Here is a 23,584-nt window from a genome sequence, read left to right as displayed (position 1 = left end):
CCTCACGCCAGCCATGACTCTTTTCAAAGGTAACGTACAGGTTAATTTATTTTATTTTCGGTTTATATTGTGTACTAAACATTGCTATTGTATTTCAGGCACATTAGGGACAAAAAATTTACTTAAAATCATAAATAATCAGGGGCAGAGTCAAGATGGTGGAGTAGAAGGACAGACCTGTAAAAGCTCTTCCCCATAGTCCATAAAATACATGTAAAAAATGACTCCAAACAAATTCTAGAGCAGTAAAAGCCACAAAATAACAGAGTGAAAGAGACTTCCAGCCCAAGAAAGCCTGGGAGTCCAACAGGAAAGGTCTATCACACAGGGCACGGAGCAGAATACAACCCAACCTTGGCCACATGGTACAGCAGAGACAGGAATGGAGCACGCCACAGAGGGTGGAATCCCCAGCAGTAGCTGTGGTTCCCATATTGTTCAACCCACAAACACCAAAGACAGTTTCAAATGTCAGTGAGAAAGCTCTTTCACCTGGGTGAGAAGAGATTGCAGTCTGGCCCCACAAGCAGCAGCCACTGCAGTGGCAGCATCCAGTTTTGGAGCCCTCAACCTAAAGACCCTGGGGGAATTGAGCTGCTGATCTGGATCTCAGCCCTGAGTGGCAGTTCTAGGGTGAGGAAGAGTGCTGATGTGGTGGAGCTGGTGGAAGCTCTGGAAAGGGAATTCTACTTGCAGATCCTGGGCAAAAAAGCTTTGGTAGCTCCCAGAACAGAGTGCAGGCCAGAAGAGGAATAAACTCCTCTCCCTTGATTGTGCTACCTTGGAGGAACAGAGAACTTACAGGTCCCTAGAGTATACACTCTTCTTGAGAAAGAACTCAAAAGTCAAGTAACTGATAGGAAAAATGCCCCAAAAAGGGGAAAAATAAGACTATATAAGGTTACTCTCTTGGTGAACTGGTATTTTCTTCCATCCTTTCAGATAAGGAAGAACAATACATACCATTATAGGAAGACATAAAAGTTAAGGATTCTGTATCCAAACCCCCCAAAATAAATATGCAATGGTCTCAGGCCATGGAAGAGCTCAAAAAGGATTTTGAAAATCAAGTAAGAGAGGTGGAGGGAAAATTGGGAAGAGAAATGAGAGAGATGAAAGAAAATCATGAAAAGTGAGTCAACAGCTTGCTAAAGGAGACCCCCAAAATGCTGAAGAAAATAACACCCTTAAAAATAGACTAACTCAAATGGCAAAAGAGGTTCAAAAAAGCCAATGAGGAAAAGAATGCTTTAAAAAGCAGAATTAGCCAAATAGAAAAGGAGGTTCAAAAGCTCACTGAAGAAAATAGTTCTTTAAAAATTGTAATGGAGCAGATGAAAGCTAATGACTTTATGAGAAACCAGAAATTTCAAAACAAACCAAAGAATTAAAAAATAGAAGACGATGTGAAATATCTCATTGGAAAAACAACTGACATGGAAAATAGATCCAAGAGAGACAAATTTAAAATTATGGGCCTACCTGAAAGCCATGATCAAAAAAAGAGCCTAGACATCACCTTTCATGAAAACTGCCCTGATATTCTAGAACCAGAGGGTAAAATAAATATTGAAAGAATCCACTGATCACCTCCTGAAAGAGATCTGAAAAGAAAAACTCCTAGGAATATTGTAGCCAAATTCCAGAGTTCTCAGGTCAAGGAGAAAATGTTGCAAGTAATTAGAAAGAAACAATTCAAGTGTTGTGGAAATACAATCAGGATAACACAAGATCTAGCAGCTTCCACATTAAGAGATTGAAGGATTTGGAATATGATATTCCAGATGTCAAAGGAACTAGGATTAAAACCAAGAATCACCTACCCAGCAAAACTGAGTATAATACTTCCAAGGAAAAAATGGTCATTCAATGAAATAGAGGACTTTCAGGCATTTGATGAAAAGACCAGAGCTGAATAGAAAATTTGACTTTCAGATACAAGAATCAAGAGAAGTATGAAAAGGTGAACAGGAAAGAGAAATCATAAGGGACTTACTAAAGTTGAACTGTTTACATTCTTACATGGAAAGATCATATTTGTAACTCTTGAAACTTTTCTCAGTATTTAGGTAGTTGGAGGGATTATACACACACATATATATGTATAGATAGAGAGCACAGGGTGAATTGAATAGGAAGGGATTATATCTAAAAAAATAAAATTACGGGGTGAGAGAGGAATATATTGGGAGGAGAAAGGGAGAAATGGAATGGGGCAAACTATCTCTCATAAAAGAGACAAGAAAAAGCTTTTTCCATGGAGGGGAAAAGGGGGGAGGTGAGAGGGAAAAAGTGAAACTTACTCTCATAACATTTGGCTTAAGGAGGGAATAACATGCACCCTCAATTTGCTATGACAATCTATCTTACACTACAGGAAAGTAGGGGAGAAGGGGATAAGTGAGGTGGGGGGGATGATAGAAAGGAGGGCAAATGAGAGGAGGGAGTAATTAGAAGTAAACACTTTTGGGGAGGGATAAAGTCAAAAGAGAGAATAGAATTAATGGGGGGCATGATAGGATAGAGGGAAATATAGTGAGTCTTACACAACATGACTACTATAGAAGTCTTTTGCAAAGCTACACATATATAGCCTATATTGAATTGCTTGCCTTCTCAGTGGGGATGGGTGGGGAGGGAGGAAGGAAGAGAAGTTGGAACTCAAAGTTTTAGTAACGAATGTTGAGAATTGTTCTTGCATGCAACTGGAAAATAAGAAATACAGGTAATGAGGTATAGAAATCTATCTTGCCCTACAAGAAAAGAGAGAATTTGGGGATAAGGGAAAGGAGGGCAAATTGGGGGAAGGGGTAATCAGAATGCATGGTGTCTTGGGGGTGGCATGAGGGGAGAGATGGGGAGAAAATTTGGGACTCAAAATTTCGTGGAAATGAATGTTGAAAACTTAAAATAAATAAATAAACATTAGACTTCAAAAAATTACAAATAATTATTTTATATGAACATTTTGGGGGATGTGGTACTGACTTTACATTATTTCTTATGGGAAAATTCACTTTGCAATACGAACAAATCCCATGATGAACAGAATCTCTGAATGAATTAAGTTCATAAACCGAAGTTCCACCGTATATCCATTTACATATATATAATACTACATGTGAATACACACATTACATTATTATACATACATGGCACGTAGACATGTTCTAAGACACCACATGTCACATGTATATCAGAATTTAAGTTCCTTGAGGACAAGGAGTCTTTCACTCTTATCTATGCCATCACCAATTCAGTCTCCAGAATGTCTTGCTGTGTTATCTTGCTTTGGCATTGAGATGATCCTCAACTATACCAGCTGAGCACCAGCTCTGAAAGTCTGTACCATGCTCGAAAGGCATGGAAAGCACTCTTCCCAGGGAAACAACAACAGGCTGTATTTGCTTTCCAAGGACCAGCCCACTATCTCATGAATTCTTTGGCCAGGGCAGCCCATGGAAAGAAGAACAATAGAGGCCTGGGTCCTGCATGGACCCCCTTCTCCCTCTGCATTGAGGGTGGAAAAGGAGAACTAGGGTGCCAAGAATCTATCTAGAAATATGAACTTAGCTGTTGGTACTCTGAATGTGAGATGCTTGTCCACAGGCCAGTAAGTGGATGCACTAGGGGAAGGGCTGAATCATATTAATCTTGACATTCTAGATATAAATGAAACCAGAAGGCTAAAGGAAGTTGCAGTTAAATTAGAGGATGGCTGACAGGTTCACCTTGGAGAGGAAGTTGGCAGAGTTGGCTTTATCGTGTGTCTACAGGCAACAAGAAACATCATTTCATGGGTCATCTCATGTTGCACTGCTCATGAGAAGCATTTGCAATAATTTCACTGTGAAGATAATTGCAGATTATGCATCAACATCTGTTTCAGAGGACGAGGAGGTAGAGAAATTCTATGATGAACTCAATAAAACACTCCAAATTAAATCAACGTGCGCTTTGATAGTCAGTGACTTCAATGCAAAGGTAGGCATGGAGAAGAAGGCAAAAAGAAAAACACACACACACACACAAAAGGATGTTGGAAAGTGCGTTTCAGGAATAAGAAATGAAAGGAGCCCAGGAATTACAGACTACACAGGAGTCTCACACCCATAGATGATGAATACTTATTTCGAGAAAAGATGGAAGAGGTAGTGGATATTATAAGCACTTAGTAGTATCATACACAAAGAGGCTGATTACTTTTTAACAGACAGGAAACAACTTGTTACTGATGTTGGAACTGGACCTGCAGCAGTTATGTACAGGTAGACCATTGACTATTTAAAGCAAAGATCAGAGTGGATATGAACCTTGAAGAAATAATAAAAATGAAGGTGAAAAGCCATGATTAGAACAACTCCACCATGAATTACTTAAACACAATGTTAACAGTCAAAATTGGGAAGTATATAAAGAATGAACATTGATACAGGTTAGAACCATTTCCCAAAGAAGCTTACTCAATGTATATTATTTACTATAAAGAAGAAATGAAAAGAGTCTATAAACCAGCTCCCCTAGTAATTATCTCAATTTCTTGCCAAGCAGAGAGATATGGAGACCAAAAATGACACTCGGTTTAGAGTGTGAATTCATTTGTGAAGTCTTATTGAGGAAGAATGGATTATTGTGAGTCCCTCCCAAGGGGACTTGTGGGTATATGGTTGGAAAAATAATAATGATAATAGCTAGAATTTATAAAATGCTTTGAAATTTGCAAAATGCTTTACATGTCAACTCATTTGATCCTGACAACAACCCTGTGAGGCAGGTGCTATTATTATCCCTGTTTTATAGATGAGGAAACTGAGGCTGAGAGGGTAACTGACACATAGTCACACATCACATATCAAGTATCTGAGGAAGAATTTGAACTCTAGTCTTCGTAACGCTGTCTTGCACTCTATCCACTTCACCACCTAGTTCCTTTATTTCATGGAATCTTTCTCACCATATCAAAATGTCTTTTGGACTTTGTAAGTGTGCAATTCTTTAGGTATGCCAAAGAAAGATATGTACTGACAGTTTCAAGTTTGAAAATGGAGATCAAACTGTACCAGTCAATGAAGGTGACGCTTTCCTCCAGGCAAGATACATTGAACATGAGGATATCAAATTAAAAATTGTGGCAAAATACTTACAGGCATATGCAATAGTCATTCTAATGTTTGGAATAGTAAAGGGAACTGTCATATATTTGGAAAATATCCTAACCAAAAAAAAAATCCAATATTAACAAAGCCCAGCACCCATCACCTTTGGGTAGTTATAGAAAGATATTGTAGTTCAATACCATTTTCTAGTTCTCTCTGAAAAGGAAGAAGATTGATAAATATTTTCAGAGCATATGACAAACAGTACATAATAAAAATGTATTAAAATATGTTTAGAACAAGAAGATATTACTTCACTGAGCAATGGCAAAGACCAATTACAGTTACACACCATTAGATTTGCTGAATGTAACTTCAAGTGACTTACCTACCTCTGGATGAAGCCTATGAAATGTCTCAGATCCAAGGATACATTCCAAAGGACATCCGCATGAATTTAGCCGGTGGCAAAATGAGGAAGACCTGAATTCAAATCTTGGACACTTACTAGACATGTGACCCTGAACAAGTCATGTCCATTACCTCGGTCTGCCTCAGTTTCCTTATCTATTAGATGGGGATAACAATAGCACCTGCCTCACAAGGTTGTTGTGAGGGTTAAAGAAGATAATATTTGTAGAGTGCTTAGTATAATGCGTAGCACATAGTAGGCACTGAATAAATGCCTATTTCCTTCCTTCAGCCAAGAAGCACTGAACAAATTCATGAAGGAGTTATGAAATATTTTTGTAGAAGTAAAAAAGTTTATGATGGCAATTCAGACCCAGTTCATTGCTACCAAAAGTTATAGAAGGTTTATCCTGTAGGAGCTTACTCCTGGCAATCTCTGTAGAAGAGTGGTGTCAAATGTGAATAGAAATGTACATAAGGATCCCTGTGGACTGTGTATTGACTTCAAAACCCACATATTAACATATTATCTCTGTTCTATAGTATTTTTCTTTTGTTAAATATTTCCCAATTACATTTCAATCTGGTTCAAGAAGTCCTCAGGAGTGTTGTAGGCTTTATGTTTGACATTTCTGACAGAGATCATGCAAGGAAATGGTAAAAAAGAAAAAAACAAACAAACCAAAAAACCCCAAAACCTATGCAGGATATGATGGCAGGTTGTAAAAATTAAGCACCTACCAAATATTTTGCAAGCTATAACTTGGTTTCATACATATACATACTATATTTCTTGGACTGATAGCTAACAAATCCCTCTACTACAACTGCAGATTCCCAAATATACCAGAGAACTCAACCAATAAACACTATTGGATCGAGATCTTTATCACAGACAGAACCGTTGGGGGAGAGAGGGTAACTGAGACCAACTCCTACTGACTTGAATTTTCAATGTGAGTGTTCACACCTGGGAAATCAGCAAACTCTACAAATCAGGATGGGATTGATTATTTTGCTGACTGTCAACACATAAGGAAGTGATGGAGAAAATAGTCTTAAGGCAGATAAAATTTCCAAGCTTGTCCTTGCATTTTACCAGCACACTCCTGCCTTGACACAACACCGATTCATAAAGACTGAAGACTGCCATAGACATTGCCATGGCAAATACTCAAGGTCTCTAAACTACCTTCAATGGCTATGAAAAGTTTTTAAGACATAGAGGCCTAGCAAAGGGCATTAAAATCCTGTGGAAACAGGATGAAGTTCATGCCATCCCGAGGATGCTTTCAGTGACCCTACTGAGGCTGTGTTGACATTTACTCAGCTGCAAAAATCAGTTGTTATCCTCCCATGTAATAGTCTGTGTCGGATAGCATATAAAACGGCAGTGAGCAAGATAATAACTTAACCCAGTACTGAGTTGATCTGAACCCTCCTAGAAGAAATGAGAATTCCCATTTCGCTAGTTCTTCCTAAGGCCGACAAAGCGTTTTCCTTCTTTCTGATGAAGGCTCCAAATGCCTGAAAAGGCATATGAATGCAGGTTTCTTTTGTAAGTTCATTGATTAATTTCTCATATTTATTTCATTTCTACCTCTATTTTCTCTCTTTTCAAAAAAGATTCTTAATATCTTTTGTTTTTATATCACCTTCATTTCAAAATATGTCTTTCTGACCCAGTGGGTAAGAAAAGGGAATTAAAAAACCAACAACTGGTCAACAATACCATCAAATGAAATTTAGAGGATATGCACTTCTCTATTCCCATAGTCCTCCACCTCTTTAAGGGAGGAAGGGATGAACCCAGGTTTCTTGATTGCATGCCCATAAGTCTCTCCCCTCACAAGGGACCTTAGTTCTCATACCTGTAAAATGAGGGAACTAAACAAGATGATCTCAAAGCCCCCAGGGGTGGGGAGAGGGAGAATGTCTTGCGAAGAAATGGGAGAGTGTTTATGAAATTACATGGAACGCTCCTCTTGTGCTGAGTCATCTTGAGCAGATGTGAATGTGAAACCCTTGACAGCCAGTGCTTTGGAATTTCTACAATACTGTGGTTCAGATTGCTGGGAGTTATTCTCCTTTTATTCAGGGGATTTGTTCTGTGAAGTTTAGATTCAGTCAAAGGGGCACACTTGAGGACATAGAAGGCCATATGTGGCCTTGAGGCCACAGGTTCCCCACCTCTGATTTGGACCCTAGGCAAGTTCTAAAACTAGTGTGGGACAGAGTCAAGGTTTTCCCCAGAATTCCATTTCCCTTTATCAGTCTCAGTGCCCTATAGATGTTTCTGGTCAGTTTGGGTCATCAAACATTCTCTTTGGGCCTCCACTAGCCAGTGTTGGGAAGGAGAAGGTATGAAGGGGAGATGGAGGAGGAGAAGTCCCAGCCAATAAGGACTATGCACTTTATCAGGGAAGTTGTAGAAAGAATTCTTGTGTAGATGCAGCTTGGACTAGTGAACCTCCAAGAGTGCTTCTAACTCTGAAATGTTATGATTCTGGGCCAGTTGAATTTTTGCTGTACTGGGAATGAACACCAGAGGGCAATAGAAACACCCTTGCCATGGCATCTCAGAATCCTAGGATCATGGATTCAAAGACAGAAGGGACTTTATCTTTTAGTCCAACCCCCTTATTGTACAATTGAGAAGACTGAGGCCCAGAGACAGGACATGACTTGCCCATGATCGCACAGGTCATAAGTGTCAGGATTTGAACCTGGGTCCTCAAACTCCAGATCCAGCACTTGTTTTCCCCTTTTCTACCATACTTCCCTGCCTCCCTCAGTCCACCAGTCCACATTACTTGGAATATAAGGGATGGACTTACAAGGTCTATCTATATCAGTAGGACTGTAAGAGACCTTAAAGATCATCTTGCCCAACCTTAACACTTTAAGTGGAAACTGAAGCCTAGGGAAATGACCTGTCCAGGGTAACAAGTATGTGACAGAACTAGGACTTCAGCACAGGTCATTGGGATGGGACACCTGGACCAGAGAACTTTCTAGTATACTACACTGTTTCCCTCTGTCTCACTGAAAGTGGGGGGGGGGACGACTAGGGTTCTGAGGCCTTGTTTAGTGGGTGAGATTGGTTGGGTCCCACCAAACAGGTCTCCCACCAAATAAACGTCTTTCAAATAAATACTTTGCAAATAAAATTCCTGGGTTCAGTTACCTATGTACTGTCTCAGGCCACTGGGCCTGGAGTCAGGAAGACTTGAGTTCAAATGTGGCATCTTGATATTTACTAGCTGTGTAACCCTGAGCAAGTCACATTTAACCTCAGTTTCCTTAACTGTAAAATGGGGATCATAATAGCACCCACCTTGAAGGGTTGTTATGAGGATATAATGAGATATTTGTAAAGTGTTTAGCACAGTACTTGGAATATAATAGTTGCTTAATTAATACTTGTTCCCTTCCCCTCCCTCCCTCCCATCTAGAAATTTTGAGTACACAGCCATGCAGCAAATATCTTATTATTACATATTTTTAAAATTACTTTTATAGACTCTCTGTCAAGAGTAAAGCATCAGAAATGATTATATTCTATTGGTTCCCAGGTTCAAATCCTGAGTCTACTAATTATTAACAAGTCACTTCAGTTCTCTGGATCTCAGTTTCTTCATTTCTGTGTGCAATCAACAGCATTTATTAAGTACCAACTGTTTGCAGTCACAGTGCCAGATGCTAGGCATACAAATACAAAAATGAAAAAGACAGTTAGACTAAATGATTGCTAGTTTAAGGTGGCTTTCAGCTCCAAATCTGGTATAATGTAAATATGCTGGTATATCAGAATATGACCCTTCAAAAGGTATAGATGCCTGGCATAATGGAAATACACTGGTATATTGGAATATGGCCCTTCAAAGGGTATAGATGACTGGTATAATAGAAAGGATGCTCAGCTTGGGTCCAGGAGACTTGAATTTGAACTTTCCTTCTGTCATGTAATCAATGGGTCTTACTTTAGGTAAGATATTTCTCATCTCTAAAAGGAGTGGGTTGGACTAGATCGTCTACTCCAAATAAATCATGTTTCTTTCCATCTCTAACTCCTATGATTAACTGATGGAACTAGTTAGTGAGTGCAAGACGGTGCTCTCACCCATGGCTATGGTTCCTGGCCCTTCGAAGTATTTCCTTGCCAGATTTAAATAAACAGAACAAATCCTCTTAACGGAGTTCTTCATGCAGGGGAATGGAAAAAAACCCCACAACGTTGTCCAGGCCTTCCCCTAAACAAGGAGAAAAAAACATAAAAACACTTTCCTTACCCCCCCCCAAAACTCCCCCAAAACAGGAGGCATGGGAAGGAATTTGATTGTTTTGACCTGAAAGCAAACAGACAAAAATGAATGGCTCATAGCAAAAGGCAGGAGGTGGACAGGTCTCAGATTTCACTGGAGTCACTCAGACTAAGCTCAGCCTGGACCAGCCCGAAGAACTTAGGGCACCTGGAAGCTGGTAGTTGTTGGTGAGGTGACCCTAGATCTCAACACAGCCACTTGACTCTAGAAAATAGCGCAATATTGTGAGGTTAGGGTCAGCTAAAGGGTACATAGTCACTGAAGAACTATTATTGGCCCAGAGAGATCTTTCCCAGAGGACTATGGGAAACAATAGGAGAATATTTCCCAAAGAACAAAGGGGAGAGACATACGTTACTGAAACATTATTGCTCCAAGAATCATTTTCCAATGGTTAACTCATCAAAGCAAATGAACAAAATGTTCTCAAAAAAAGAATTGCAAACTATCAACACAAACTATCAACAACCATATGAAAGATTGTTTCAAATCACTAACACTAAGAGAAATACATATAAACCATTCTGCAAACTGGCAAAGACGATAAAAGATGAGAATAGCCAATGTTGGAGGAGCTATGAAAAGACAGAGATACTAATATACCTTGGTAGAATGAAACTATGAACACCACTGGTCTACCTGTTCTGGGAAGCAATTCCAAATGAAGTCTAAAAGGCGATTCAGAGGACCAGCTGATGGGCAAGGTGGGCAATGACAGAAAAAATCCATATATGCTGAAATATTTATTTACTACTTTTTGTAATAAAGACCTGGAAACAAAATAGATGACCATCAATTGGAGAACGATTATGTAATGCTAGGTAACTCAGTGGATAGTGTGCTGAACCTGGGGTCAGGAAAAACTGAGGTCAAATCTGGCCTCAGAAACTTGCTAATTGTATGACCCTGGACAAGTCACTTAACTTGTTTGCCTCAGTTTTCTCATATGTAAATTGGACTGGAGAAGAAAATGGCAAACTACTCCAATATCTCTGCCAAGAAAGCCCCAAACAGTGTCACAAAGAGTCAGACAAAGAATCACCCCATCATACACAGCCCAAGCCTTTCTTTCAAACTATTCAAATAATGATGAGTCATAAGAGTATTGCTAATATTTTCACATATATGAAATAAACAATTTGACCTTGTTGAATCCTTCATAATTGGTCTTTAATGTTTACCTTATATTTCTCCTGGATCTTGTAAGTTGAATTTTCCCTTAAGTTCTGCTGGTTTTGTCATAAATACTTGAAAGTCTTTTAGTTGGTTAAATGTCCATTCATTTTTTCCATTCAAGATTATACTTAACTTTGCTCTATGAAATATAGTATTCCAAGACCTTTAGTGTAGTAGCAGGTCTCATTGATATTTAAGATACTTAAAACTTTTTTTTCTTGTGCTTGCAATATTTTCTACTTAACCTGGAAGCTTTGAAACTTGGCTGTGATATTCCTGTGAGTTTTCCTTCTGGGTTCTCTTTTAGGTGCTAATAGGTGGATTGTTTCTATTTCTGCTTTGCCTTCTTGTTCTAGAACTTCAGGGCAATTTTCCTTGATAATTTCTTGTAATATTGTATCAAGATTTTTTATTGTAATTTTCAGGAAGTCCAACTATATTTTGTAAAGCAAACGAGCTGGGGTTACAATCATGGGTAACTTACCCAGCAAAATTAAGTATAATCCTGAATTTGAAAAAATGAACATTTAACAAACTGAAAGACTTTCAGGTATTAGTGACAAAATAGCAGAATTTAAGGGAAAATTGGACATATAACATCCATTGGAAATATGAAGTAAACATTAAGGACCAATTATAAGGGACTCAATAAGGTCAGATTATTTACTTCTTATATATGAAAATATTCATATATTAAATATTCAGTTCTATTATGACTATCATTTTTATTTGGGTGGTTTGAAAGAAAGGTTTGGGTTGAGTTGAGTATGATGGGGTGATTCTAAAAAAATAAAACTGTAGAGAGAGATAAAAAGGAGCAATTATCTCAAACAAATGAGGAGGGAAAAGAAAAAAATGACACAGAAGAAGCCAGTAGAGGGAAGGGTGGGTAGTACTGAAAACTTACTCTCTTTGGGAATGGGTTAAAGAGGGAAATATATATATATATATGGGTGTGGGTGAGTGTTTATGTGTGTGTGTGTATGTATGTATGTATGTATGCATAAAAGTCTTTTATATTCAGAAGGAAATAAGAGGGGAAGGGGATAGGGTGGGGGAGAGGATAAAGGAGGAATTCTTGGAGGAGTGGGTAGGGTAAGGAATAGGAGGACAAGGTAGTGGGTGGAAGTAAAGCAGAAAAGTGCGAAGGCATAGGGCAAATAGGGTGAGAAGGCTAGTGAGAAAAAATAGGAAGGAGGAAAATACACAAGTAATTATAGCTTAGAATGTTAATAGGATGAATTTACCCATAAAATGGAAATGGGTAGAAGACTCAAAATATGAATTCAACAATATTTACTTTCAAGAAATGCTATAAAAATGAGAGATGCACATAAACACAAAATAAAGTCAGGAGCAGAGTTTATTATATAAAAAAGCAGGAGTAGTAATCATGATTGCAGAGAAAGTTAAAGCTAAAATAGATTTAATTAAAAGAGAAAAACAGGGAAACTACACTATGTGTCACCAATATTATTCAGTATTGTTTTAGATCACTTAAAGTAACTAGACAGTATAAAAAACCTGAGAGAATATCTGCCAAAACAGATACAGGAATTATACCAATATAAACACAAAACATTTTTTTATACAAGTAAAATTAGATCCAAATAATTGAACCAATATGTATTATTTATGAGTAGGTAAAGTCACTATAATTTTTTTAAATGGCAATTTTACCTAACTAACCTATTTATGTAATGCCATCCCAATTAAAGTACTAAAAATTATCTTATTGATTTAGAAAGATAATAAAGTTCATTTAGAAGAACAAAAAGGTCAGGAACTTCAAAGAAACTAGGAGACAAAAGATATAAAGGAAGCAGATCTAGTAGTATCAGACTTTAAACCATATTATAAGATGAGAGCATTGTTGAAGTGTAAAATGGATAGTTTTGATTATTCTAAATGATAATTTCCTTGTATAAATACCTGTACAGCCATGAACAGAAGGAATACAGAAAATTGGGGGGAAAAGTTTCATAGACAATCTCTCAGGATGCTTCAGTGTGGGAAATGATGACCTGATTGATTTAGAAAAACATAGTAAGACTTGAACTTATGAAAGAAAATATATCCACCTTCAGAGAAACAGATGACAATTAGAAATAAGCACAGTTCAGTCTTACATATATGTGTATGAGTGTATATGTATGTATAGATACATATGTGTGTATATTTATATATATGTGTGTGTATTTATACATTCTTAATTATAGCCTTCTTTAGGGGGATAGAGGGAGAGAAAATAGAGTGAAAAGTGCACAGCAAAGAACAAAAGAAAACCTAAAGTAAGCAAAGAAAAATTGGATAGCTTTGAAAACAGTGTGTAGTATATATTATATGTTTTCTTGACATGGAAATGTATCGCTCGATATTAAATCCTCTCTGATGGTTTGATGTGTACATGGCAATTTTTTTCCTTTTCTTATTTTGTACTTCAGTTTAAAAGAAAATTTAAAACTTAAAAAAAAGAACTGGCTGGATGACTGGAGGTAAAGAAGAGTCCATGTTCCTTTAGAAGAAGGAATCCAGCAGAGCACCTCAAGGATATTTGGCTTTGTGGTGTTTAACATTTTGTCCACTTTTTGAATAAAGGCTAGATAGCATGCTATTCAAATGTGTAGATTTGTAGGAAGCTAAGCCCAAAATGGAATGGAGTAGCTTGGGAGGAAAATGAGCTTTCCCTCACAGAAAGTCTTCAAGGAAACTCAAGCCAAATCAACGAGAATTTATTAAGTGCCTACTATGTGCTAGGCTCAAGGATTGCTTGTCAGGTGTGTTGTAGTTTTAGGGTATGGGTCAGACTGGATTGTGTCTGAGATCCCCTTCCAATTTGTAAAGTTGGTGGTTCTGTGACTTCATGGAAACAGTGAGAACATCAAAAGAGAGAAAATAATGTGAGAAAAGATAGGACACAAAGACAGAACCTTGGCAGAATGTTCTCCCTTAGGAGAGGAGGATTTAGGGTTGGTGCCAGCATGCAGCAAAGGAAACTGAGAAGTGATCAGACAGGAGAACCAAGAGAGAACAGTCACTGAAGCCGTACAAGACACACACAAAGTAAATACAAGGCAATTTGAGGTGGAGTGAGCACTAGCATGTACAAGCTGACTCTTGAATTGAGCTTTGAAGGAAGCCAGAGATTTTAAATAGTGGAGATAAGGCTTGGGGGAGGGGGCGCGGGGGGCAGCCAATGCAAAGGTATAGTGGGTCGCTAAAAAAGAGCAAGTTAGGTCAGTTTGTCTGAATTGGAGAGGCAGTGTTACTATTTTAAATATCTGGTGAGGGAGTTCAACATCTGTATTGTCCACCAGGTCACATTCTACTCAAGCCACCAGCTAAGGGGTTTCATCAGAATCTCTCTGACATATGTAGAAGAGCCTTCCAAAAGGATGCAATATCAACCCTGACCACCAGAGGGTGCTGATCCTACACATACTTAAACTACTCCCACCAACAGACATTGAACCACGCAGTTTTATGTCGCTAAGTTCTATTTGTAACTACAGCAGTGGTGTCAAACTCAAATAGAAACAATGACCACTAATCTGTACATAAGGGTCTTAACATAAGAACTGGCAGCCTTAAAATGTAATGTTACCTATGTTCTACTGTATTTTTATTTATTTTGTCCCAATGACATTTTAATCTGGTTCTGGTCACACTCAAGAGTGTTGTGGGCTGCATGCAGCCACTGGGCCATATGTTTTACACATCTGATGTAAAGGAAGGCATGTTCAAAATATCAGAAACACAAAAATAATCTCTCTAAAGCAGAAGCTCTTAATCTTTTTTTTGTGTCATGACCCCTCTGTCAGTCTGGGTAAAGTCTATGGACCCTATATCATAATTATGTTTTTAAATGATTGAAGGAAATAATAAATTTCTCTTATAGGCTGATCAATATGTAGATTTTTTTCTCATTTAAGTTCCTGGAATCTTGGAATTTATCCCAGGGTCGATGGACTATAGGTTAGGAATCCCTGCTCTAGGGCCCCGTGGAAATCTCTCCTCAAGCAACTACACTTCCTACATTCACAGAACATAGGTACTAAACATACCCTGGTCATATGTTGAAAAGAACAAAAAAGAAAGGAAACCTACCTCAAGCCATCTACCTTCAAACAGTTTTGCTCTTCAAACAACCTTTGCTCTTCTATCTTTAGGGTGATAAGAAGAAAGTCCTGAGCCACTTGTCCTCAGAGTTCATCAAAAGCATTAAGGGGAGAGGCACCAGCCCCATCTCAAGATCAAGGATTCTGATCAAGGAAAGGCTAAAGAAATTTGTTGAATGACCAGTCTCCCCTCCATCTCACCAAGTGAAGGTATTTGGCTGGTCTCAGCCCCTCTAGGTTTTTGTCTGCTCTCCACCATCTTGGTCTGCATGCTGCAGATCTAAGGAATGCTGGTCATAGTTTCTGCTCTTCTCTGGGTCCTAATCACTGCCATACAGGCTACTGGATGGTGGTAACAGTGGCCAAGAAGTCCATATCTTAAAAGCAACTGTTTTAGAGGGGAAAGACACCAGATCTCTGCAGCTGATTGCTGGTCTTGTAGTTCCTTCCATTTTATCATATGGCTCCTTCTTTATTGTAAAAGCATGTACAGGGCCATACGATTTCCCAGGTTCTGACAAATTCAGTTTCCTTCTACAGGAGCTTCCTTTAGGGTCCTGACAGAGATGAGAGCATGCCATAGAAATACCCCCTATACTTATAAAAGGGAGATGTAGGATGATAGCAGGGACAGAAGGGTCCAGTGAAGGATTTTTTAAGAATGGAGGAGACCTGGATAGGTTTGTAGTTAGCAGGAAAGCAGCCAGTACATTAGGAGAGATTAGAGTAAGAAAGGAAGTGATGGAGGGAAAAAACTACCAGAGGAAACAGGAGGCGAGGGGAGAGGATTAAAGGAAAAAGTAAATTGTTAAACTCAAATGAGTTCCTTGTCTACTGGAGCAGAAACAACACTGAGGATCACTGTATGTTCTGTGTGTATTTTGGGGGTCTGATCTGTGGGAAGGAGGACAAAGTATGTGGGTGGGGAAGAACAGGAACAGTGAGGTGTTTGTTGCTCAATTTTCAGTCGTGTCCAACTCTCCGTGACCCCATTTGGGTTTTCTTTTCAAAGATACTGGAGTGGTTTGCCATTTCCTTCTCCAGCTCATTTTACAGATGAGGAAACTGAGACAAACAGGATGAAGTGACTTGCCTGGGGTCACACAGCTAGCAAGTGTCTGAGGCTGGATTCAAATTCAGGTTTTCCTGATTCCAGGCTTGGTCCTCTATCCACCGCAGCACCCCTTAGCTGCCTTCTATGTTTATTTGTCACTATCATTCTTCTCTGGCTCCAAACCATCTCTATGTATAGGGAAAGAGATCTCAATCTAGGATTAGAGGACCTGGATTCAAAGCCCATCTTGGCCGCTTACTACCTGTGTTATTTTGGAAAAACTCTTTCCCATTCCTGGGCCTCAGTTTCTTCTTCTATAACATGAAAAGGTTGTACTAGATTGCCTCTGAGGTCCCTTCCAGCTCTAGATGGAGGAGCCTATTTTTCCAGACACCTCAGGTGTTTTCTCATTCTGTCTTGAATGTGTGTGTGTATGTGTGTGTTTAATGTAAGCACAACAACTATTCATAAAACAGAGCCACTGGTAAAATTAACCAGAAGGCCACATGTGTGCTGATTGCCTACAACCCCTTCTGACCTGCTCCTCCCCCTTCCTCCCTGTGAACAAGACTCTAAATATGCCTTTTCCATAGTTACTTACATTTAGCCAAATTACACTTAAAAAAGTATTCTCTGGGGATTAAGAGTATGTTCTTCACTCCCCCTAAACACCTAAACAGCAATTATCTGGTGAGGAGAACAGGGAAGGAGGGGGGAGGTTTTGGAGGGCTCTGATTTCATCCTAGCATAGGATGTGAATCATGACTCTGGAGAAAAGAGGGAGAAAGGGGGTGTGAATCTGGAGGTGAACCATGTGTGAGGAATCATTTTCTCATACACAACGGGATGGATTTTACAGACAATGCTAGGCTGAGTTTAGAGTAGGAGCACATGTGTACATGTGCGAACATGGGGATTTATGTGCACAGGCCTTTTTATTGATGTATTTGGTATTTTAATTATTTAATATTTTCATTTTTTGCTTTATTCTTAATTCATTTATTTATTATTTAAATTTGATTTAAATAACAAGTATTTAATAATAGTAAAAATTTTATGTTACATTATATGGTTATATATAATATTATAAATCTTTTTGTTGATTTGATTCATTGATTTTTATTGTGAATGTCTGTGTTTGGGATATAGATGCTCAGTAGAGTAGGAGGGGCAAATGGCAAAGAAGAGTGAATGGCAGGGGCCTGAAGTTGGAAAGACTTGAGAAATTGTCCTCTCCGAGCTTCTCAATTTACAATGGGCAAGCTAAGAATCAGACCTTCTCCAAGGTCATCCAGGTCACAGAGACAGGTTTGGAATCCTAGTCGAAAGCTGCTGTCTTTCCACCACTCCCAGGCTCCTGCAGGATGTGACTAGAATTCACAGGGACCACGGAGAGATCTAGCAAGGGCTCTGAAAGGGGTGTTAAGAATGTAACCTGTACAATTCAAAGGAACACAGGGAAAATTCCCCAAGAAACCATGTTGATCTGGTGCAAAAGTGTGGGACCCAGCCATTTCTCTTTCTTACCTTTGAGAAGGAACAGAAGCCCAGAGGTTCAGAAGTGCCCTGTTTTTATCAGCTGCTTGCAAGGCAGTTTCTGAGAGGGAAAGATGATGGTGACCTCTGGGTGTCAGGCAGCAGATGCTGCCTTCCTGCTCACAAAGTTCAATTGCCATGGTCTTTGATAATGTTGACAAAGGGGAGGAAGAAGTTCAAAACAGATGGTACTGTCTATGAGGTGTGCCAGGGAGGGACATTCTCTAAGAGACTCTAAAGAGCTGATCTGAAGGTTTGGGGTATATGGGAGACAGAGGTGGGGAGGGGGGAGACTGAAATAGAATCAGCCTGGGATTCCAAGGAAATCCACCACCCAGTCCAGCCCCTTCACAGGTGTGAAATTATCCTTTCCTTAATCTTACCAGTGATCATTTCTGGGTATAACCATCCTCCTGATGAAGGTTACTGACCTGTGAGAGCCCACATGGATACTGTCCTTAGCTGGAAGTGTGGGGAAGGAGAGACAATTTAAACTGGGAGCCAATCTGGGTGGAACCTTACAAATGTGGTGTACTAATGGTCTCTGAATGTGTTGACCCCAGGAGTTATTACGAAAAAGAATGAAAAAACACTAAAAAAATTGAGAAAAATTAAATTAAATTAAAAATTAAAAAAAAAGAACAAAGCAGTATACCAGAGTAGTAAGAACATGCAACTGGGAAGCAAGAGGCTCATAGTTAAAAGAGGCCTTGGCTCCAGAGTTAGAGGGCCTGAGTTAAAATCTTTTCCCTGATGCTTATTGCCACAGTCACATTATTGAACTTCCTGGGCCTCAGTTCCCTCATCTGTAAAATCTAGGGGTTCATTTCAGTGGCGTCTGAGGTTCCTTCTAGTTCTAGATCTGGGATTCTATATGGATAATTTTGGTTGAGTCCCTTCCCTTCCCTGAGTCTCAGTTTCCTTCTCTGTAAAAGGAGACAAAAAATGGGTTTTGAAGTCCTATTCAGTTCTAGCTTTAAAACTCTGTTCCCTTGAACTGGTGGATATGTGAAAGAGATCGTGGGTTTGTGCCATAGAAGGGATGCTGGTTCTGAAGTTAGGACCAGGTTTGGATCTTAGCTGATACACTGACTGGCTGTTAACCTGGGAAAGAAATGCCCTTCCCCTGTGCCTCCATTTCCTTACCTATAAGAATCCCATCTCTCAGGTCTGTTTTGAGGAAAGAGGTTTGTGAACCTTGAAACACTGCAGAAATGGTAGGTATCTTTAGGATTTTCCCAGAATGCTCATGAATTTTTGTGCCAAGAGTTTCCATTTCTTCTTTTGTCATATGACACTGGCCCTGGTGTAGCTATGAACTGGTCCATAGCTGGAAGGTAATCTAAAACCATATGAAAAAGCCACTAAATCTTTCTTTCTGCCACCACCTGCAAACCCTCATCGCTTGACCCCTGGTGCTGTTTTAATAGGCTGCTGCTGTTGTTGATCTTGCTGTTCATCCTGCATTCTTGAAGAGGACCAATGGCATCGAGGAGGATGTCTTGACTTGTGAGTCAATTGGATTTAAGTGAGGCAAGACTATGCAAACTCATCAGCCCCACTCTCTCCTCCAAAGTCATCAGAGTCCAGAAAAGTCAAGATGACTGGCCTGGATGTAGTAAGTGAACTTGGTCTTTCTAAATGAAGGTATTTCCCAGATCTCAATTGTCTGAGGCAATGACCATTCAATGACTAAGGGCTAGCTAAGAATTGAGACAAAAAATGGACTAATTTACCATCGCAAGAATATCAATCTGGGAGGGGGAATACCCTCAAAGTTCCTGGCCATAACAGAAAACAGTTGCTATTTACACCAAATCTAAGCCATCAGAATCTAAACACTGAGTCTCAGAGGCTTGAGGTAGGGGTTATTATTGGAGGAGGAGGAGGAGGAGGAAGAAGAAGGAGGAGGAGGAGGAGGGGGAGAAGAAAGAAGGAAGGAAGAAGAAAGAAGAAGAATATTGACTTTTTAAAGGGGAAAAATGTTATCACAGGATTTAAATTCATTTAAATGATCAGTTAATTCATTCCATAAATAGCAATAGTCTAACTGTTTTGGATTTCTATCTGCTAAAACTAATCTTAAATCGTTCAGTTTATGATAAGCAAAACTTCCAAACTGAGGCCAGAATAGTTCATCAGCATTATTTTTCCCTGTTTAGAACAGATATTACAAAACCTAATTACTTGCTTTTTTATTATGCCTGGCTCAGTTGGAAACTCTCCCTTACCCCATGCTATAAGGAGTTTTGTTGAGGGATTTCCTTTTGGCATGTTGTTTTTGCTACTTTTGGCTCCCATAATATGTTTTCCAAAAATTTTAAATGAGACCTAGGAAAATCCATGAGATACACACACACACACACACACACACACACACACACACACACACACACACACAGACAATGTGAAATCTTCCCGCCAGCTGTCAATCTCCATATATTTGAGATATGAAAACTTTACTGGAGAAACTGCCATAATTTTCTCCCCAATTTTCTACTTTCTCTCTGTTCTTAGCTACATTGGTTTAATTTGTACAAACCCTTTTTAATTTAATGTAACCAAAATTATCCATTTTGAGTCTCATCATGCTCTATTTCTTATTTATTATAAATTCTTCTTGTACCCATAAGTCTGATAGGCAATATGTCCCATGTTCTTCTAATTTTTTATGATATCTCCCTTTATATCTAGGTCATGTATCCATTTTGATCTTATCATGGTAAATGGTGTAAGGTGTTGGTCTATACCCAGTTTCTGACAGACTGCTTTCCAGTTTGCCCAACAATTTTTTTTGTTCGTGTTACCAAATATTGAATTCTTATCCCCAAAGTTTAGATCTTTACATTTGTCAAACACAAGGTTACTATACTCATTTACTACTGTATATTGTATATATACTCTGCTCCACTGACTATTTCTATTTCTTAGCCAATGCCAGGTAGTTTTGATAATTACTGCCTTATAATATAGTTTAAAATCTGGTACTGCTAAACCTCCTTCCTTACACTTTTTCATGAATTACTTTGATTTTCTTGACATTTTGTTTTTCCAAGTGAATTTTGTTATTATTTTTTTCTGCTAATTTAATTTTGGTAATTTAATTGGGATGGTATTGAACAAGTAGATTGGTTTAGATACAATTGTAATTTTTATTATATTGGCTCTGCCCACCCAGAACAATTCATATTTCTACAATTATTTAAATCTGACTTTATTTGTATAAAAAATGTTTTGTAATTATGTTTATGCAGTTCCTGGGTTTGTCTTAGTAGGTATACTCCCAGGTATTTTATACTGTCTATGGTTATTTTAAATGGGGTATCTCTCACTATCTCTTCTTGCAGAGTTTTGTTGCTGATAAGAAAAGTTGATGATTTATATGAGTTTGTTTTATATATTGCTACTTTGCCAAAATTGCCAATTGTTTCAAGTAACCTTTTAGCTGAATATCTAGAATTTTCCAACCATATCATGACGTTACCTGTAAAAAGAGATAGTTTTATTATCTCATTGCCTATTCTGATTCTTTCAATTTCTTTTTCTTCTCTTATTACTATTCATAGCAATACAATATTGAATAATATTGATGATAATAGGTTTCACTCCTGATCTCACTGGGAAGGTTTCTAGCTTATCCTCATTAAGAATAAGGCTTGTTGATGGTTTCAGGTAGATATTCCTTATCATTTTAAGGAAAAATCCATTGATATCTTTGCTTTCAAGTGTTGTTTTCTTTTTTAAAAAAATCGGAATGAGTATTGTATTTTGTCAAAAGCTTTTTCTGCATCTATTGATATGGTTTTTGATAATTTTGTTATTGATATGATCAATTATGCTACTAGTTTTCCTTATCTTATTTTTTAGGATTTCCAATTGGCATTTAATTAGGGATTTTTAATTTGTTATTTTTTCTAGTTTTTAGAAATTAAATACCTAATTCATTGGTTTGCTCTTTATTTTATTGATGTAAGCATTTAGCAATATACATTTTCCTCTTGTTACTGCTTTTGTTGTATCCCATAGATTTTGGTATGTTGCCTCATTATTGTCATTCTCTTTAATAAAATTATTTACAGTTTCTCTGACTTGTTCTTTAACCCACTCATCCTTTAAGAATAGCTTGTTTGGTCTCCAACTAATGTTTAATCTGTGCTCTCATATTCCCTTATTAAGTATAATTTTTATTGAATTGTGATCTGAACGGGATGCATTTATTATTTCTGCTTTTCTGCACTTAACTATAAAGATTTTTGTCCTAGTATATGATTAGTTTTTGTCCTAATATATAATTGTCCTAATATATAATTAGTTTTTGTACTGTTGAGAAAAGGTATGTTTCTTTCTATTGCCATTCAGTTCTCTCCAGGTATCAATCATATTTAACTTATTTAAGATTCTGTTCATCCCCTTGACCTCTTTATTATTTTTTTTTTTTGGTTAAATTTATCTAGTTCTGAGAGGGAAAGGTTGAAATTCCTCACTATCATAGTTTTGCTATCTATTTCCACATATAATTCATTTAGCTTTTCCTTTAAAAATCTGGATGCTATAGCATCAGGTGTATTTGGGTTTAGTACTGATATTATTTCATTATCTATGGTATCTTTTATCATACTGTAGTTTCCCAATTTATCTCTTTAAATCTATTTATTTATATAAATTTATTTATTATATATAGATAGATTTATATAAATCTATTTTAGCTTTAACTTTGTCTGAGATCATGATTGCTACCTGTTTTTTTTTTTTGTTTTTTGTTTTTGCATCAGCTAAAGCCTAATAAATTCTACTCCAGCCCTTTATTTTTGCTCTATGTGTATCTCTCACTTTTATATGAGTTTGTTGTAAACTTCAGATTGTCAGGTTCTGGTTTTTAATCCATTCTGCTATCTGTTTCTATTTTGTCGGTGACTTCATCCCATTCACATTCAAAATTATAATTACTAGTTGTGCATTTCCCTCCATCCTATTTTTCCTCACTGTTTATCCTTCTCTCTCTTTTTACTTTATCCTTCTTCAAACATCTAATCTCCTTCTAACCACTGCCTTCCTAATCCACAGCCCTTCTAAGAGTCTCTCCCTTATCTCATTCCTTTGCCCCCTATTTCTTTTTAAGTTAAGAACACTTTTATACCATTCTAGATATATATGTTATTCTCTATTTCACCCAGTTCTGATGCAAATAAGGTTCTAGCACTACCAGTCCCCCATTCCCTCCTGCCTCTGATGTAACAGCTCTTCCATGTGAGATAATTGCTCCATTTTGCCTCTCCCTGCCCAATTTTATATTTTAGAATCATCCCATCATACTCAACTCTACCCCAAGCCTTCTATCTATGTATGCCTTTTCAAACTACCCAAGTAATATTACAGATAGTATGTTCCTATATAAGAAGTAAACATTTGGACCTTGTGTTTCTCCTGATTCTTGTAGGTAAAATTTTCTATTAAGTTCTGGTCTTTTCCTCACAAGTACTTGAAAGTCCTTTGGTTCATTTTCATATTTATTTTTCCTCAAACAGGATTACACTCAACTTTCCTGAGTAAGTTATTCTTGGGTGTAAACCCAGTTTCTTTGCTATTTGAATATAATATTCCATGTCTTCCAGTCTTTTAATGTACAAACTGCTAAATCTTGTGTTATCCTGCCTGTAGCTCCACAGTATTCAAACTGTTTTTTCTAGTTACTTGTACCATTTTCTCCTTGACTTAGGAGCTTTGAAACTTGACTATGATGTTCCTGTGAGTTTTCATCTTGGGATCTCTTTCATGTGGTGATGGGTGGATTTTTTAAATTTTACCCTCTTGTTCTAAAACTTTAGGGCAGTTTTTCTTAATAATTTCTTGAAGCATAGTGTCTAGATT

Source organism: Notamacropus eugenii, chromosome X, assembly GCF_028372415.1.
Source record: "Notamacropus eugenii isolate mMacEug1 chromosome X, mMacEug1.pri_v2, whole genome shotgun sequence".
Lineage (NCBI taxonomy): Eukaryota > Metazoa > Chordata > Mammalia > Diprotodontia > Macropodidae > Notamacropus > Notamacropus eugenii.
This window is presented reverse-complemented; position numbering follows the sequence as displayed.